Here is a 13,511-nt window from a genome sequence, read left to right on the forward strand (position 1 = left end):
TTATCGCCGGGGTTCCCGTGTCTCTCCCACCAGCAGCTGGGCGCTCGGAGCCGGCCTGGCTGCAGGCAGGCACGGAGCATCCCATCCCGCCAGCAAACGCTGCACGCTCCGCCCGGCACTCGGATACGCGCCCGCTCCGATAGGGGTTTCCCTGCGAAGAGATCCCTCTGACATCGCCTGGACACATCTACTTTCTATTCGGCCGCGGGAACTTCGAGCTCCTCCGAAGCCGTCACTCCCCGCCATGGGACGCGGGCACGGCTGAGTCCTGGGAGCCGTCCTGATAGCATCAGGCATTCCCGGGATGGATGTGACGGGAGGTTCCGCCCCGCACGCAGCGCGCCCGGAGCTCCACGGTGCTCTGCCTCTCGCGGTCCCGTTACCCAGAGCCGGCTGGCACCCAGCAGCGAGATGCGGCCGGTGAATTACTTCTTGTCGTTAACCCGCTGAAGTAAAAAAGGAGAATAACCCGGCTGCCGTCCGCTACGCCTCCTCGGTAGCGACGCAGAGACACCAGAGTTTAACGACAGTTTTAAATGAGGGATAGGATTCCCGCGATGCAGCAGAGAGGCACCGCTTGGAAACACGCAGCATCCCCCGCAAAGCCCCGACTGAGCGCTCCGAAGCCCACCTCGCTCCGGGTGCGTCCCAAAGCTCCGGAGACGCCGGGAGGGGCGGCGCGGCTCTGCCCCGAAGCGATGGCGATACCGCGCGGCCACCGGAGGAGCCCACGCTCGGAGCACGGAGCGGAGGGGGGATGCGGGGGGGGGCGTGGGAAATCCGCTTGGTGGCCCCGGAGGAGGCGCTCCCGGGGGCGGGGGGGGCACGGCAGCGCTCCCAACTTTCCGCTGCGCCGAGAGACCCCGGCAGCCGCGCCGGCGGTGGTATCGTATGCAAATACGCAGGCTGACGTCAGAGATCATGTGGGTTTTGGCGTAGATCCCCGCCGATCGAGGGCTCCTTTTTTTTTTTTTTTTTTTTTTCTTTTTTTTCTTTTTTTTTTTTTGGCATTTTTTCTCTCTCTCTCTTTTTTTTTTTTTTTTTTTTTTTGCTTTTTTCTTCCTTAATTCCTCGGCGGGGTCGGGGCGGTGCGTACGTCCGCGCGTGGCGGCTGCCCGCGGGGGCCGGCGCGGTGGGGGCGGGGGGCGCGGGGTCCCGCGGGCGCGGGGCTCTGCCGCGGCGGCGCGAAGCGGAGCGACGCGGAACGGAACCGGGGGGGAGCGCGGAACCGCGCCGCTCCACCCGGGACACGCGGTGCCGCCGCCCTGAGCGCAGGTAGGAAACTTCCCAGGCGGGGTTCCCCCCCACCCCCCCTCCCGCCCTCCTCCCTGCCCACACGCGCCACCGCCCCGGCCGCTCGCACCCAACTTTTCCTCCCGGATAAAGCGCTCTGCTCCCGGGACAGCGCGGGGGCTGCGGGGCGAGGGGGGGGGTTACCGAGAGGTGGGAGCCGGGAGGGTGCTGGGAGGGGGTTTGGAATGGGTTTTTTACGTTTCGTCTCGCCGCAGCGCCGTGCCCCCGGCGCAGCCCTTCTCCGCGCTGCCCCGCGGATCTCAAGTTCGGGGAGATGGGGGACGGCGGCGGGAGGAGGCGGGGGGGGGGGAAAAAACATGTCTACGTTTGTCTATGTCGACATCAGCAACACAAAATATGGCGTCCGCTTTCGACAGGGCGTTACGTAGAGGCGAGCAGGGCGAATTTGTCGGGGCGGTGTGTAAAACGGAGCCGGCGGCTTTCAGCGAGGGGGAACAACAGCCGAAAAAAAATGAAAAAGGCGTCTGGGGGGGCTGCGGGCGCTGGGTAGTGGGGTCCCGGGGCCGCTCCGCTCCCCGCGGCTGGAGTTGGCCGGGACTGTCGTGCCGTGATTCCGTGCGGTTTTATTACCTCCCCCCTTCCGCCTCCACCGCGTCCCCTCTTTGCGCCGCGCGGAACCCTCCGCCCGCGTCTGCCGGGGGGCGGCGGGGAGCAGAACCGGCAACCCGGAGCCGCCCGCTCCGCTGCGATCGCGAAAGTCTCTGCTTGAGCCCCTTAACACCGGGATCGGGAGATTTCGGGAAGCTCGGCCTTGGGCATGCCGCGTCCACTTATTTATTTATTTGTTGTTGGTAGGGGGTGTCCTTCCTTTTGGCTTCAGTTGGTTTCCAAAGCCCTGGCGCAACTGTCTCATTTTTTTTCTTTCTTCTCTCTCCTCCTTTGGGATGAGGGGGCGAACAGAAGGGTCCAGTTTTGTCTCCTCTTCGCTGGGAATAAAACTTGGAAGCGCAGTTGGGACGTACGAAGAGCTCCACTTGCCTGGCTGTGGGCTCCTGCTGCCCTTCTTTCACTTTGCGCCCAGGAATACCTTCAGCTGGGTGGTATCACCCTAGTTTTTGCCACTTCCTGGGGTTCCTCGGGCACCTCTCCAATGGAGCATCCCCATCCCCTCGAGCAGGTGCTCCTTTAAAGCCTGTGGGCCCTCCTGCAAAAGGGAATCCAGAAGAAGATTTTGGGGTCAGAGCACAAAAGGAGAGAAAGCATCTAAAGGTGTAAGGCGGGGGGGAAGAGGAGTGCTCCCAGGGTGGGACGGTGATGGGGTGCGGTGATTCCAGCGGCTGCTGCAAGGGAGCTCTGCCTGGAGCCATCCTACAGCTCAGCAGGGGCCGTCAGCCGGGCAGGCACGGTGTTTTCCACTTGAATTTTGTGTCCCGTCCCAATCGAGCATCGGTTTGAGGAGTTTTGGCATATCTTTTAGAAGAGAAGTGACGGGAACTCCAGCAAAGTCCCTTTCCAAACTGGGGCTGGGAACTAAGATGTCAAGTGCCTCTGTAATACTGTTTTACAACCGATGATTGTGAATCACTGCTGCTCTCTGCCTCGTCATCCGGCTCACCTACAAAGAGTTGTGCTTGTTTTAAAACTCCGGGTTAAGCTTTGGGCAGGGGATTTCCCAGGCTGGAGATGGTATGGGTGGGAGCAGTGGGGGCCCGGCTGTCCCCAGCAGAACCCGGTTGGAAGTGGCAATGCCAGAAGGCGCGCCTGGGTACCCAGTGGGGTGATGGGAGCAGAAGAGGGATTCTGTTGTTTAAGGGGTATCTGTGACCCAAGTTCTTTGCCTCTGTGACACATTTTTGTCCCGGTGAAGCTTTTCTCATGTAGATGTGGCTTCAGTCCTAGGAAGAGCTCAGCAGCCCTTTGTAACGCAGAATTGCAAATGGACCTCCGGATTAGTTCGAGCCAGTTGAGGTCCAGCAAGTTGCAAGAGTATCAATGCTAAGAAGCCCGTGAATTTCTAAAGTCATTGGCCAGTCCCTTCTTTGCTTCGGCGTGTCTGCTGCAGAGATGCAGGGCTGTGAGTTCCCGGTGTTTGTCCTCTGCTCTCGTACCTGTGGTGAGCTCAGTCCCTGGACGTGCAGAGCCCACAGCGCTCAGCCCAAAGTCCTGTGATTACTCACCTCCATAAAATGACGTTTCTCCTGCCTAGCCTCCACAAGAAGTTCTTCTGTCTGAGTTTTGTCCTCTGCTGTGGGTGTATGGGAGGAGAGCTCTCCTTCAGCTGCTCTGTCCACAAGTGCCACAGATTTGCTTTTCTCTCCTCCTGGCTGCAAGCTGTGATTTCCAGTGTCTGTAGGAGCAATAACCCATTGCAGGAGACACCCCAAGCTGGCAGTGTCATACTTTGATTCTTTTTCTTTGAAAGGATTTTAATGTGTTTTTAGTAAAAGCCCCCCAAAAGAGAGCTGGCGTTAACTACGATGAAGGCATTTTCTTCTTTGTACATTCCCAGACCAGTTTCAAACTGCAGCAGACCGGACTACAGAACCCAGCAGGTTTAGCTCACCCTCATACAAAAGGAAGCACTTATACCAGGCATGGCATCACTGTGTTTGCATGTGTGACATCCTCTGCTGTTTCCTTTCCCTCTGCTCTAAATGGGATGACCCTCAGATATCATGCTTGCAGGTTCTTGTGGTTGGGATCTTGTGACCCATATTTCTGTGCATCCACTTAAGGAATGAAAACAACCACTGAGAATAAATAAAAATAGCATTTTGATTATAATTTGGTTAGAAATGTACATGGTCTCAAGTGAATTCCTTGAGATTTTAGCATGGCTATCACATAGCAAAAGAGCTTTCTTTACTTTTTATGCGGAGAGTGTAATTTTAGTTTAACTTTTTTTCTAGTATAACCGTAATCCAGAGAGAGTGGCCTTTCCCTAGCAGTGACTGTGAAGCCATTGCTGTGGCATGCACATAGAATCACAGCATCACAGAATTGCAGGGTTTGGAAGGGACTGTTGGAGATCTTTGTGTCCAACCGCCCTACTAAAGCAGGTTCCCTACAATAGGTCACACAGATAGGCATCCAGATGGGTCTTGAATATCTCCATAGAAGGAGACTCGACAACCTCTTTGGGTTTTCTAGTGCTTTATTACCCTTACTGTAAATGAGTTCTTCAAATCTCTGTGACTGTTAGACCAAGTAGGTAAATAAACAAAATAAGGCATTAAAGGCTTTAGCTTACATCCATTAAAATAATTCCCAGTCTTCTATCAAGGTATGTGTATGTGCACCATGTCGGCTGGAACTCACATGTGTGGTGTTACTGTAAGTAGGTCTGGAGTTTACTGGAAGTGCCAGCATTGTGTTGTCATAGAATCATAGTTGTCAGAGGTCAGCAGCGATTTTTAGGTTCTTATGTAGAAGCTGCGAGAGCTGTTGGTTTCCAGAGCGTTGAAAGTACTTTTAACACACAGTAATGCTTGTGTGGAGCCCCAGATGGGATGACATGAACTGCACTCTTGCAAGATAAAGTCAGGTGAGTTCGATTCCAGCATTGTTGTCCTAAGAGAGTTCAGGAATCACCATTCCAGCCCCCTCTCCAAGAATGCCGTGGCTTTACATATCATGAGGTTGGCTTGGTTTTTCAGTTTGTTTGTTTTGTGTTTAAGAAAGGAGACGCTTCTGTTGTTTCGAGCACTATGGTTCCTGAGTCAGGGCAGTGCACCCAGCAAGCTGTTCTCTGGAACTGAGAGAACCCCAAAATGGCTCTGAAACAAAACCTGAGATCTCTGTTTGCAGAAGTTGGTGCTTTACGTGCACCAGCTCCACAAGCACGTTTGTGCACTGGGAGACCCTGTCTGACAGGAGGATGTGTGGTTTCTGGGTGAGATGTGTGAACAGGAGGAGACTTGTGGAAAGTCCTCCTGGGAGACCTTGGAGAGTTTGTACATACGTGTGTATGAGGCACTGAGGGCCATTGGCTTGAGTGCGCATGGTTGTGAAGGGTTGATGGTTGGACTAGGTGGTTTTTGTGGTCTTTTCCAACCTTAGTGATTCTGTGATTCTATGAGCATTTCAGTGGTCAGAATTCCACAGCCACACCACAAGCGTGCACCTCGTGTGAATTCACTGATCGTGGGTTTGTCCACCCAGATCCATTCATGGTTTTGATGAGTTGCATCAGCAAAAGTGCTGGTGGGACATGACCTGTGCTGTGTCTGTGGCACTGCTGAAACCACTGAAGTTATATGTGTTATTAAGTTTACTGATATATTTTTATATATGTATTTATATGTGTACATATAAAATGTTTAACATTTCAGTGATGTGATTTGTGATGTGGTCCCATCTGGCATCAGTGGCAAGGAGAATTACCTTCACATCAACAGGCAGGGAAATGAGTTGGGAACTCCTCCAGTGCCCATGTTCACTCATCGTGGGCCTGAAATCTTAGTTTTCCTTCCCCATTTTTCTCCCAATCTTTCTCTCCTGACCTTATTTCTCCTCTTAAATACTAAATGCTTTTTAAACTTGAAACCTCGAGTTACTTGTAGATTTTGGCATCTCATTTGTTCTTAATTGTCTGTTGTTTCCACAATTCTCTAAGTGCTCACTGTGTATTTGACTTGCTGGATGAAGGAAAAAAAAAAAAAAAGATATTTTCTTGCATGTTCTGCATCAGTGACCATAACCCCTCTAGTTCAGGATTATTTCACCTCTCATGCAGTCTGATGAATGGAGGAGGAAGGCAGAAACCTGATGGGTGTCTCTTAAGCAGAGCTGAATTGGAGAAAAAAAAACCAAAAAAAGTGATTCCTTTATTTTTACATAGAATCTTGCTGTGATTTTTCTACCTAAATAACACTCTGATGAAGCAGGTTCTGAACTGAAGGCACTGTTCAGAGGGGCTGAGTAAAATACCAGTATTTCTCAAGAAACCTGTGCCCCATCTCCGTGCCTCCGATCCATGTGTTCCCTTTTCTCACTCTCCCAAGTTCTGGAGATTTTTATTTTTTTTTTTATCTCTCAACCTAATTTCATGCTTATTAGTTTCAGTTACTTCATGTTACGCTTCATTCAGACAACAAAAGTGGAAAATACTCATTCTTTAAAAAAAAAAAAAGAAAATCCAAGCATAACCAGCTCAAAGCAGTGAGGTGTTTGGGTTTGGGGCTCTCAGCAGGGAACACTGGGCAGAAGCAGAGAGCAGTGGCATCTCTCAGGTTTGCTGCCTTGCTGGGGAGCACTGCTGATTCGCTCTGACATGAAATAAAGGAAATTCCTGATGGTTGCAGACTGAAGTGTTTTTGACAAGATGCCTTCCCTATCCCTCTTTCTGCCTCCCACCTCCAAAGCAAATATGTTTTGTTGTTTTTTTTTTCAGTATCCTCTTCAGCACAAACTGTCAGGCATCACAGGGAGTTTTTGCCCATCTTTTGTCTCCTCGAAAAGTGATGTATTTTAAATGATATGCTCAGAGCACGCTGCTGATGAGGGCTTTGGTGCCTGTTGTCCTCCACGCTGTGTTACAGTTTCCTTGAGAGCTGGGGAAGCTCAGCCCAAGGCAGTGACACCGTCCTTTGTCCTGCATCCTTTCTATTGTCCCCGCCGGGCATTCCTGTGGCATTTCCTGCAGTCACACTGCCGATGCCATTTGTCATTACAGTCACACGGCACAGCTTTTCTTTGGGAAGTCAGTGGTGACAAGATGCTGGAAGAGCATCGTGGGGTTTCTGTGCCAGAGATGGTATCTGGCTGGGCTGCTGGGTGCAGGGCTGCTGCTCGCCGGGGACCTGTGAGATTGTGTTCAGTTGCCACTTTCCATCCACTTTCCTTGTGCTGTTTGCCTGTCCAGAGCCCCATCCAACCTGGCCTTGAATGTTTTCAGGGAAGGGGCACCCAGAGCTCTCTGGGCAGCCTGTGCCATTGCCTCACAGCTCTCTCAGTGAAGAATTTCCTTCTAACATCTAACCTAATTTCCCCCTTCTAGTTTAAAACTATTCCCCATTGTCCTGTACATCAGGCCATGTAAAAAAAGTCAATCCCCTTCCTGCTTATAAGTTCTCTTCAAGTACTGGAAGAACAGTGTGTTTGGAGGAAACTATTTTCTACAGCTACCCTTATAGGATATCACTTCGTTTGGAGTTAGAGCATCCTTGTAGTTTTGCCATCACTTAGAACAGTTTGTGCCTTTCTTGTCTGCAGATCTGCCAGCATCCTGTCTGTGTGTCTGTAGTTAAATCAGGGGTTAGGGGTGGTTTGAGAAATACTGCTTAAGGCAAACACGAGTTTCAAAATCCACACTTAAGCAGATACAAAAAAAAATAAATCTTAGCTCTCTGAAGTGTTTTGCTTTCAAGCCTAAATGTTCTCGAGGTGCCTTAAATTCTGCTCATTTGTCTTGTTACCCAGTGTCCCAGTGTTTATCTCTACGTACCTTATTTTCATGCTTTCCTACAGTGGGAAATCTCTTCCGGGGAGGCATCGGGGCTGTCTGAAGCCCGGTGGGAGGCTGGGCTGTGCTGGCTGTGACTGCTGCCCAGGGTCTGTGCCCCTTGGTGCCACGCGCCCACAGAGCTCATGAGCCCCTGGCGCGCGTCTGAGCTAGAGAGAGGTGTCACAAGGCATTACTTATGCTGAGCAGAGCATGAGCTCCAGCCCTATCTCTACTGACTTAGAAGATCAGAGCACTGAGTTTCTGGATTTAAACTTTATCTCCTGAAACCTGAATTTGTTTTCTTTCACTCCACTCTTGCTCCTTTGTAAATGGACGCTCTTCACTCTGTAAGGACTGGCACAGGCTGCCCAGAACAGCTGTGGATGCCTCTTCTCTGAAGATGTTCAAGGCCAGGTTGGATAGGGCCCTGGGCAGCCTGAGCTGGTGAGGGGCAACCAGCCCACAGCGGGGGGCTGGAACTAGATGGTCTTTAAGGTTCCTTTCAATCTAAGCCATTCCATGATTCCCTGGTATGTGATCGAGTGAGGGACCTGGTTGGTAATGCACTATTAAATATGCAGCATTGAACAACCCACTGAAGGTATGAGTGTTGCATTGCAAAGGGGACATTGGATGTTTAATCCTAGTAATGCTGCCTCCAAAAACTGATGTTGCAGTAAAGGCCTGTGATACTTCATGGCAAAGGATTTGAGGCTGTTTGCAGAGTGCTGTACTTGCAGAGGTAGCAGGGAGCGAATGAGGATGAGAATTGTCTGACTTTCTGGATGCTTTGTGTGCAGTGGTGCAAGGTGTAGTTGGCTGTGTTTTGAAAAGGATATATTTGCACAGGAAACCACTGCACAGTGAACTGTTAAATTCTGTGTACATTTAAATTTCTTTTCAGAAACAGTGGTGAGGCACTAGAACAGGCTGCCCAGGGGAGCGCTGGAGTCGTCATCCCAACAGGTGTTCAGGAAACATGGAGATGTGCCTCTGAGGGTCATGGTTTGTTGGGCATAGTGGGGATGAGGTGGGTTGACGGTTGGACTAGGTGATCTTAGAGATCTCTTTTTCAGCCTTAATGATTCTGTGATTCTGTAACCAAGGGTTGCAGTTTGATCATCTGTTTTCCTTTGCGACCTTCCCTGTCGCCTTTCTCAGGTGCAGCCCAACTGGAGGACCCTTCCTTGTCTCCCATGCATGGCAGAGGAAAGGATTGTTGTTTGCTATGATTTATTATTGGTCCTTTACAATCCACTGATGCCCATCTTGAAGCATTGCTCACCTTCTCTGTGTCTTGGCCTGGCTTGTGTGTCAGTTTGTTGAATTTTTGGCTGGTCCTCGAGTGATCCTCATGCCTGTTGGATGTTTTAAAATCAGTTTAAAAACACTCAAAAAGTTGGAGTCAGCAAATTCTAAGACACGCATCTTACTGAAATTTCACAATACTACTAGCAGAGGAGGGAAAATATTAAAAATCTTGTTACTTTCTTTTTAATGAAAGAGATGAATAAGCTAGGAAGCTGGTGGAGTAAAATTTGCAGTTGAGTATATCTTTTCAGTCATTAACCTTTTTTGACTTGTCAGTGGTTTTTGAATATCTGTTCTTGAATTATGTAAAACATCTGGTATGAGGGTGAGGAAAAGCCCAATGCACATCTGGGTTTGGTGGGATTCTTCATTCATGAAGTTTCATCCTTAAAATGATTTAAATAGTTCAAGGTGTTGAAGTCTTTAAATCAAGATTTATGGTGGCTTTAAGGTGCTCCCCAGTTAAATCATGAAGGAAAGTTGCTTGCTATGGGCTTTAAAAGGAAGCACTGAACATTTATTGCTAGTTATTTACTTTTTATTATGTGTACATAGTAATATTTTTTTCAAGGTGTATTTGGTAAGTGACAGCCTTTAATCAAGTTACAGAATAAAATAATTGCTTCAAATTGGGTGTAGTAAACCCTTATTTTACAGGGACGATCTGTTGAGGCCACCCTTGGTCTGCACTGAAATTAAGCAGGCAGAGTCTTGTCTGATGGCAAGCAGATCCAAGGACCAGTTTGCTTACAAACTAGCAAGCATCGTGCCAGGAGGTTCTCGGCCAGAAGCATACATTTTAGGCAAAAGCAGGGTGTGTGGACGGAGAATCTCCAGCTGGTACCTTGCAGATAGCTTGGGCATTTAAAGGAAGGGCCCTATGCTGCAGTTGTATTTGACTTCAATGCTATTTAGCAACTCTGTTCTGAAGTGCAGTATGAAGATTATAACTTTGAAATTAAGCTTTCTTTTTCCATATTTTTCTTCCCAATAATTGCAAGGCTGCTGATGGCCAATTCTGAGTGTTAAAGCCTAAACAAAGTGTAATCTGCATTCTGTTCTAAGGCCAAGACTGATTACAAGCCCCTCAATATGTGCCAACTAGTAGTGGGTCTGTGTTGTCCTCTTCCACCTCAGGGTCGTCAGAGAGCCTCTTCCCTACAGATCCTTGCTGCTTTTTGCAGACCTCTAGCAATTGGTCAGCAGGGAAAGCTTCATGTATGAGAATCCAGCGCTGATGGATTCTCTGGCTGTAGGAGCAGGAGGGCTGATGCAGACCGCTTTCTGGTGGTTTTGACTCTTGGGGTTGAATTCCTGAGTCACATTCCCTGAATGGCTTTGCTCACAGGGACCTGTCCTTTCACCGCTGGAGCTGCACACATACACCTGCACATACATATTGCATGTTTCTACCTGGACACCATGCTGAGCAGTTCAGTTGTTACATTGGAAGGAAGAGAAGCCATCCAAAGGGACCTGGACGGGTTGGAGAAGTGGGCCAATGAGAACCTAATGATGTTCAGTAGGGCCAAATACAGGGTGCTGCACTTAGCCTGGGGCAATCTCAGGTTTTTATACAAACTGGGGAAAGATTCCACTGCCCTGCAGAGAAGGACTTGGGGGTCCCGGTGGACGAGAAGCTGGACATGAGCCATCAGTGTGCACTTGCAGCCCAGAAGGGCAACTGTGTTCTGGGCTGCATTAAAAAAGGGGTGGCCAGCAGGGAGAGGGAGGTGATTGTCCCCCTCTACTCAGCTCTTGTGAGGCCCCATCTGGAATACTTTGTCCACACCTGAGGTCTCCAGTACAGGAAGGACGTGGAGCTCTTGGAGGGGTCCAGAGGAGGACCGCTAAGATGATCTGAGGGCTGGAGCACCTCTCCTATGAGGAAAGGTTGAGGGAACTGGGCTTGTTTAGCTTGGAGAAGAGAAGGCTCCAGGGAGTTCTCATTGTGGCCTTCCAGTATTTGAAGGGAGCGTATAAACAGGAGGGAGAATGATTGTTTACATTAGTTGATAGGGACAGGACAAGGGGGAATGGTTTTAAACTAAGACAGGAGGTTTAGGTTGGATATGAGGAGGCTCAGAGGGTGGTGGCACACTAGAACAGGTCGCCCAAGGAGGTTGTGGATGCCCCATCCCTGCAGGCATTGAAAGCCAGACTGGATGGCTCTGGTAGCCTGGTCTGGTGGTTGGCGACCCTGTACATAGCAGGGAGACTGAAATTAGATGATCATTGTGGTCCTTTTCAACCCAGGCCATTCCATGATTCTATGACATGCTTTTGGGACACCATGTATACATTTCAGTTTCCTCACCCCAGTACAGCGCTGGGACAGTGGTGCAGCTCCTCTGCAGCAGCTTCCATCTCTGGGGTCTGCACAGGGGTACGGCCTGCAGAAGGGCTGGGTGCAGCTGTACTTGGGGCCTTCCACCCATCTGCGTGATCCTGTCCTGTTGGGGAGGATCTGATAAAAGGATCAAGCTGTTCCTTCACATTATCACGCTGTAGTGAGTGGGCAAACACTGCTGTTCTCATCTTGCCTTTACCTCTGAGATCACCAGCAGCTGTTTCATTAACTATTAATGGCCTGCTCATTAATGCTGTAAAAGACTACGACCAATCTGGCAAATTTGCTGGGCTCTTCCCCTGAAATATTTATGACTTGCTCGCTGTGCAAAAGGGCAGGAGCAACAGCAGTGAACATGCCTCCAAGTTTTGTTGAGCATTATTAAAGAGCTCATGAATATGAAGAAGTTGGCAGCTTCTCTCTTTCTCTCTCTTTTTTTTGGCTTTCTGAGCTCGCACTGTGTCTGGCTGCAGTGGCACAGGCTGCCTGTAGCACGCACTTGCTGCAGCACTGCTGGCTCAGTTGCTCCCTTGGTGCCCATAACTCCAGGCAACACAGCAGGTTTCATAGCCAGCTGACCCACTCTAGTGTCTGCCCTTAAGAGTTTTGGCTGCTTTGCCTATGATCTGTAGGTTGTGTAGTGCTTTTTGCACAATGCTTTACAAAATCCAAGATGTGAAAGTTCCATCCAGAAGAAGTTATGTTACTTTTGCTTAATAGATAGGGAAACTGAGACACAAACGTTGAAAATTTGTAACCAAGCAATAGGAAGCTAGCAGAGGATGGAAATGTTTTTGCCAAAACTGCTGTAGTATTTTTGATTAAAGTCTGGTTAGCGTGAAAGGGAGGATTCAGGTCAGGGAATATTAGCAGGTTTTCTGTGTTCTTGGAGGAATTCTCTTGCAGGCAACCTGAGCTTGGTGTCAAGTGACCTATTATCTCCTACTTTCTCCCACTGCTGTTTTTTGCTCAGGTTTAATGTGATGTGGAGCCATTCGGGAAACTGAGATCTCCATGCCATATTCCCAGCAAGCACTGTGTCCCTTTGTAACCACTCCTTTCATCACCATTTCTGTTCTCCTTGGGCTTGGAGCCTGATCTGCTAATTCAACTCAAAAGCCACAAGCTGTGTTAAGCCTGGCTCAGGGAATCTGTAAGTCCTACAGAGACACAGACTGGTAAAGCTTCAGTCCTGGAACCATTCACGATAGACTTGACTCATTGTAGGTGGAAAGTTAGGTAGTATATCCCTGAATGTTGTGTTCATGGCAAGATTGGATGGGGCCCTAGGCAAGCTGATCTAGTGCCTGATTTAGTGATCAGCAGCTCTGGCAGGGGGACTGGGACTGGGTGATCTTTGAGGTCCCTTCCAACCCAAGCCACTCTGATTCTGTGGTTCTGTGATTCTGTGAATAGAAGGGTGGTGAAACAGAGACAGGAGCCCCACGAGGCTCCTGAAAGCTGACAGTCCCATGAGGCTCCCAAGCCTCCTTGGAAACTGCTGCTCTCAGTCATTCCCATCCCATGCCAGACAAGGCTTCTACGTGATCAGACAGATGAGCACTGAACACTGCTTTCCCTGTGAAAGTTTTAGTTGTTCTGGCTCCACCGGTACCAAGAAGCAGCAGGAAAATTATTTTATTTGGATTTTGGAGATAAAATAGTCCTCCTATCATTTACATCTACCAGCAGTAAGGAGCCTGTCTGCTAAATCCCAACTGCATTCAGCTGGTGGTGTGCCAGACAGATTAGATTCTATATTTCTTTCCCACAGACATCTGCAGAGCAATCAGTGTTGTAAATAAATGTGAAAGTCCTTATCCTCTCCTCTCCTCTCCTCTCCTCTCCTCTCCTCTCCTCTCCTCTCCTCTCCTCTCCTCTCCTCTCCTCTCCTCTCCTCTCCTCTCCTCTCCTCTCCTCTCCTCTCCTCTCTCTCCTCTCCTCCTCCCCTCCCCTCCCCTCCCCTCCCCTCCCCTCCTCTCCCCTCCCCTCCCCTATCTCCTCATTTGCCCTTCTACTGGTGGAGTTCTTCCAGGGACAGTTGCAGTGAAGGCTGCAGAGCACATCCTAGTTGGTATTTTTTCGGTTGCCCATTGTGCCTTTACCTCTGCTTTCATAGAGCTGTTCTATTCCTTCTGATCCTGAGGGATC

General features: G+C 49.7%; 1 protein-coding gene across 11 annotated transcripts in view; it reads left to right on the forward strand.

Moving 5' to 3' along the window:
• Positions 1-441: 441 nt before the first annotated feature.
• Positions 442-13,511, forward strand: part of ZHX2 (zinc fingers and homeoboxes 2) — a 65,214-nt gene continuing 52,144 nt past the window's right edge. For 5 of the 11 annotated variants that reach the window (XM_085221631.1, XM_085221630.1, XM_085221632.1 and 2 more), the window contains exon 1: positions 1,052-1,275. The gene's annotated coding sequence lies outside the window, so the exon portion shown is untranslated. Of the gene's footprint in view, positions 642-806; positions 924-1,051; positions 1,276-13,511 lie in introns of those variants that run through there. The other 6 variants (XM_085221634.1, XM_085221638.1, XM_085221636.1 and 3 more) reach the window with 2 other exon arrangements.

The sequence above is a fragment of the Meleagris gallopavo genome, chromosome 3 (genome assembly GCF_905368555.1).
Source record: "Meleagris gallopavo chromosome 3, MGAL_WU_HG_1.1, whole genome shotgun sequence".
Taxonomy (NCBI): Eukaryota; Metazoa; Chordata; class Aves; order Galliformes; family Phasianidae; genus Meleagris; species Meleagris gallopavo.